Raw genomic sequence first — 5,964 nt, 5'->3', positions numbered from 1 at the left:
GCAGGTGTTGCTGTTTCCATTTGCTAGTTAGATTGTCCTTCCCGTTGCTACACTGCTGCTTCCGTGAAGACGAAGCCATCGCCGATTGCGCCTTTTCTCCGCCACCATTCTTCCACAGTCGCATCGCCATCGACCGATAGCTCTACTGTTGTTCTATGGTTTCTGCTCATCCCTTTCCCCCATTCTCTTGTTGCTACACCTCAGCTCACGACCACCAACGCCGTCCCCCGCGTTCGTCACGACGATGTTGCCTCCGACCATTTTTTACCGTTAAAAAGGGTGGTTACGGTCATGTTTCCATTTCATCATGTGTGTGTGCGCTTCTGCTGCTAGTGTGAAGCTTGTGGGTGTGTTTTGCTTGGCCAAACATCATAAGAGAAGCCATCACCACCACCGTGAGGTGGTGGCTATCACCTCCGACCACCGCCTGCCGCCACAAAGGTGGTTGAGTGTGTTTGTGTGCTTTATTGTGTGTGTGTGTGTTTCTTTTTAGACATTATGATGTATGTGCATTGGTTGCCGAATTTCGACTCGAAACCCACCACCACCACCGTAAGGTGGTGGCTGCCACCTTCTGCTGCCACCAGCCGCCGTGTTGGGTGGCGGTGTGCATTGTGTGTGATTGGATTTCTATTTGAGATTCTTGGACATATTTAGTCTAAAATTATAACCACCACAACGAGGTGGTGGCCTCCGCTGTGAGCCGTCATTGACCACCACTACCCGAGGTAGTAATGGGTGGTGCTCGACTTAAATAACATTAATTAACCTAAAATTTTAACCATATGTCTAATTGGCACGCGATTAGGTTGGAAAACCTCATTAGGGTTTAGGAAACCCTAATTTTGGATTTGTTAGTTTTGGGATTGCCGGGACCCGCATTTTGGACCATTGGATTGGAATTATGAATCAAGCCCGACCATACTGTATGATTGACCTAGTAGATGGATGGACTTAATGGATTAAGCCCTTAATGGGTTAAGTGTTTCTAATTAACCTTAATCGTCGTTTCATCTATAAACGCTAATTGTGTTGGGCCTTTCTATTAGGCCTAAATGTTTGGATTCTTGATGGGCCATCTAATAACAAGTATATGGACTAAGGAATTTGGATGGGCTTTAGGGTAAGGCCCATGTCAAGGGTTTGGGCCCAATTTCGAAAATTGGGTCATATGTTGGGCTTTGGTTCAGTGTTTGGCTATTGGGCCTTCAGAGTGTGTTTGGGGCCTTGGGTTGGGATCAAGCTAGGTTGGGGGTAAAGTAGTATTTTTACCCTAAAAATGGACTTATGGTCATGTATTGGAACCCAATTATTAATTGGGTGTTGTTTTGATGTTGACAGTTCGGGAATCTGTCACCCAGCAACTAGGGTTTTGTCTGCGGGACTTCAGTAGTACAAGGTGATTTACCTTCTTGTATGAGTGGGTCGAAGGCACCAATGTCGGCCTATTAATAGTTGTTTGTAGTAGATATGATTGTCTTTGTGATAATTGTTTTGTATGCCACTATCTGTATGTTTTATGTGCTTACTTACTATGATATTATGTGGTAGTGGTAGGGGTGAAATGGACCAAGTATCCGGTTGAGATAGACTAAAGGGAGGCCAACACCCATATATTGTCACACCCCCGAACCGGACGGCGAAAACGTCCGAGGGCTCTTGTGACTGAAATTGAATACCATCACAATGAATATACATGAATCATAACATAATTCATCACCATGCATTGGAATATTACAACTGATATTGTTTACATTCAGTACAGAGTTTTAGACATTACAAATCCATAACATAAACTGTCTGACAGATAATTTAAGCAAAACACCATGACATTTCTTGATACTTATTCTTCGGCTTACCTGTTACCTGAGAATACAAGTTATTTTGGAAAACGTCAACATATGAAATGTTGGTGAGTTCATAAGTAATGTTATGGTAAAATGATTTGGTGAAGTTTGAAAAACCCAAAAAATATGATATTTTCTGAAAAAAAATGTTTGTTTATAGAATGTGTGAAGATCCGTAAATATGCGTGTTGATTTTCAAAGCATGTTTAATGGTAGAACTTTGTATACGTCACACAAGTGAAAATGTTGAACTTCCTGGGAAAACCCGATGTTTTCCCCAATACGTAAATTACATGACTTCTTTATTGTTATACCGATACGATGAATGTTTTGATTACCCAAGTGACATTGGATTAATTAGGGTTTGTGAGTCGTTATAATCACGCATTTAAAGAAATGACTAATTTATAACTACAGATTACGAACGATCCTTAAGGCGTCGTCCGTACTACTCACTTAATCCAACCACCCTGATTTCTCCTGATTAACACCATGAATCTGTTTACTTGATTTCTCATAAGCCCAACAACTGAGGAAAAAGAAGGGTACGAAGCCCCCTTTATTTCCAGGAGTTATTCAAGGCTATCAGGAATGCGAAAGACACTTGGCCCAACTCGCATTTGACTTCTCGACCTCACTAGCAGTACTAATGGGCCATTAGGGCCCAATAACATATTAGAGTTATTGAAAGTCCTTTTACGTGGAATTGGGTCATAGAAGGCCCAATATCACGTAAGCATAATCCCTTTGGGCCCAAAGATCATGTTGATGGGCTAGCAAGGCCCAACAAGCATGATTTGAAACTTTCAAGCCCAAAGTTTGTATATTGACTCATTGTAATTATCGCGTGATTAACGAATTACTTTGGTTTAACGATTTTGTGTTGTTATTGATTCGCGACCGAATCAATTCGTTTTGTAACGATATGTGTTATTGAGAGTGTATTTGTTTTCCATTTCGTCAGTAGTCGTGGATCTTGTATCTTCATTTTATTTGTTTGTAAGTAAAGTTTGACCCTTTTCATTACTCTTCCTTTTATAAAAATAACACTTTTGGTCCTTTTATATAAAAGAATTTCATATTTAGTCCTTAAAACACTTTTGTATAATTTATTTGATGAAAACACGATTTTAACCCAAAGTTTATTTAGTTGACAGCTTCAGCCCCTCTAGAATAGTGATTCTCTGTTAAGGACCCATTTTCACAACTTTTACGGTTTTGGCACAAAATCTAAAAAGTTTGCATTTTTAGTCCTTTTTGATAATGAAAAGCATTTTTGAACCTTATAAACATTTTATTACGCTAATTACTCCCAGTTTTACAGAAAATTTCATTTCCAACCCTTCAACTTGTAAAATTTTTGCATTTTGAGGCTTATTGGGCTGAAAAGCCCAAAATTAGCTCATTAGGTTAAAAATATACTTTATAAGTCCTTAGAAATTTCTAAAATCCAGGAAAATATTTACGGAAACTTTTTTGGCCCCTTTTAACCTTCCAGAAACTGTGAGTTGTTGATTTTTACCCCAATTTTGCATTTTTGACAATTTAGGCCCAAATATGGGTCTCATGTTCAAGTATATTCATCCTAACCTTATAAACTATTTTTTTTGACTTGTTTAGTGTATAATAGCTTAAGTTATGTTTATTTCCTTTCTCATGTCTTAGATGTCGGTTTTTACACACTTTTTGATAACATATTCATCCCAAAACACATGATAACACACATATACATGCATCAAATCACACATAGCATACATTTACACATAGATCTACACATTTTCTTGTATTCTCCCCCATAAAACTCATAAAAACCGAAAAGGAAGGGGTATGAACCTCACCTTGAGTTGTAATTTCGGTTTTGAAGAATGTTGGGAGAAGTTTGATGTTACTTTCGGCCCTAGCAAGCCCTTCTTTGTTGATTTTGAACTTAGAGGGTTTCTAAGAGAGTGATCATGAGTTTGCATTGGTTAGGAAGAGATTTTTGATAAAACAAAGAATCTAGATCATAGATCCAAGCATGATCTTATCTTAGATGAAGAATTTGTGGGATAATTCCCTTGAAAGCTCCCTAGATCTCGAAAATTTTGGAGAGGAATGGAGAGAGTTTCTTTGAGAGATTTTTGAGTGAAGTGTGTGTGTTGGTGTTGTTTCGGCCGAGAGAAAGAGAGAGGTCTTGAGGTGATGTGTGCATGGAGTCATGGGATAAGTTGCATGGAAGACCATTATGTAAAAATGAGGTGGCCATGAGAAGTCAACTCCTCCTTTCATTTAGGCTTGGGCCGAGATTTGGAGAGGGAAAAGGAAAGAATTGGACCCTTAAATGCCTAAGTCCAAATCATAGATAAATTAGATAACTATTGGCCCAAAATGAATCAAGAAATGATTTTTATGGCCCATTAGGGCTAATTATGCTAGTTATGGCCCAATGAGGTCCATTAAGGTGTTTTATTTCATTCTAGGCCCAATATGGCCCAAAATGGCCCAAAATGTTAAAATAAATGAAAGTGGGTCCAATTAGAGCCCATTCAAGAGTTCTAAGCCCAAGATAGTCCAATTGGAAGCTTATTGGTCCATTAGGCCCAATAAGGAAATCCTAGTCCAAAAATGGACTCAAACAAGGATTTTTTAGGGTTTCCAGTTGTTTGTTGGCTATTTGCAGTGCATGTATGATGTGTTTGATTGAGATTTTGTTGTTAATGAATAAGCATCTTACATGCTTTCCCATTGTTGGTTTACATTTGTTATCTTTGTTCAATGTTTACAAGGCTTCAAATTCGTAGTTGTGACATATATGCACGACAGTATCCGGTTGAAATAGACCGAAAGGGAGGTGTAACATACACGTTTTGAAATCGTGTTTTGTAATGAATAAAATTGTGAAATATTATGTAAAATTTGAGTGTTGAGTTCTAACAGATGGTTTTTAGTAGAAATAAAGTAAAACTATGTTTAGAATCACTCAGAAAATATTGGAAGTCTTATGAGATTTCAATTAAAAGCCAAATAGTGAAATTTAGTGAAAATATAAAATTTTAAATAAGTAAAATTTTATTATTTGATGTTGTAAAGAATCTCGTTATAAACTTGTAGGTGAAAACCTCGTCAAAATCCGAGTTATAACGAAGAAGTTATGACCAACCGAAGATCCACAACAAAACCGGCACGACACCGAATGACGTAAAAAGTGAGTTTTTGATAAACTAGTTTTTAGCCTTAGTAATCCAAATGAAAGTCTTAGTATTTAAGAAATTCGATAAAAAGAACGCCAAAATCTGACTTCGTATGAGGAAGTTATGATTTTTTGAAGTTTCAACTTAGCAGTAGACAACTAAAAACTCGAATTTTAAATCGAGCGATATTTTACCGATACATCCTAAACGAGAATCTAAGGTCTCGTCGTAGTACAACGGTAAAAAGTCTGACGAAAACGGATGTCGGATGAAGAAGTTATGAATTTTTAACGGATTTTCATGTCCAGGTCTGTTAAAAATAATAATATTAAAAATAAATTCAACATTAGCCGACTAAGTCTAAACGAAAGTTGTAGAGCGTAATTTTAGCTACGGGTGCGTATAAAGAACGTCAAAAACGGAGCTCGTATGCGAAAGTTATGGATTTTAGAAGTTCGGGGCCCGAAAACCGAGAATTTTCGCACGAACAGTGTTTGGACACGTCACTCGCACGAAGCAGCAGCATCATCCGAGACGTGGCCCAATCCGGAGTTGGTACGTGTCACTTAATGATTCGACCGATGTGCGGTCCAAGGGAATTTCCATGCGCCTCGCTGCGGTGTCCGAATCTCGCCCCTCCACGTCTCGCTTACCCGCCTCGCAGCAGGCCTCGTGGCCTTCGCTTCTCGTGCCACCTGCCCCTCGCTGCTGACGCCACCGAGCTGCTTCACTGCTTGCTTCCCTCCCAAACCGACTCCGAACCTCGGCCTTATATAAAGGGGGTTGTGAGACCTTCTGACTAACTTTGGAAATTTGCCACTTTTAGCCCCTCTTTCCATATTTTCTTCATTTTGACTTTCCCTGAAGCCCCGATATCAATTTTAGCACCCGAAACACGTCCCGAGATCCCCGAGAAGCCCGAAAAATTTTATCTTTTCGGTTTTGAA

This window comes from Lactuca saligna, chromosome 7, assembly GCF_052625555.1.
Source record: "Lactuca saligna cultivar CGN05327 chromosome 7, ASM5262555v1, whole genome shotgun sequence".
Taxonomy (NCBI): Eukaryota; Viridiplantae; Streptophyta; class Magnoliopsida; order Asterales; family Asteraceae; genus Lactuca; species Lactuca saligna.
This window is presented reverse-complemented; position numbering follows the sequence as displayed.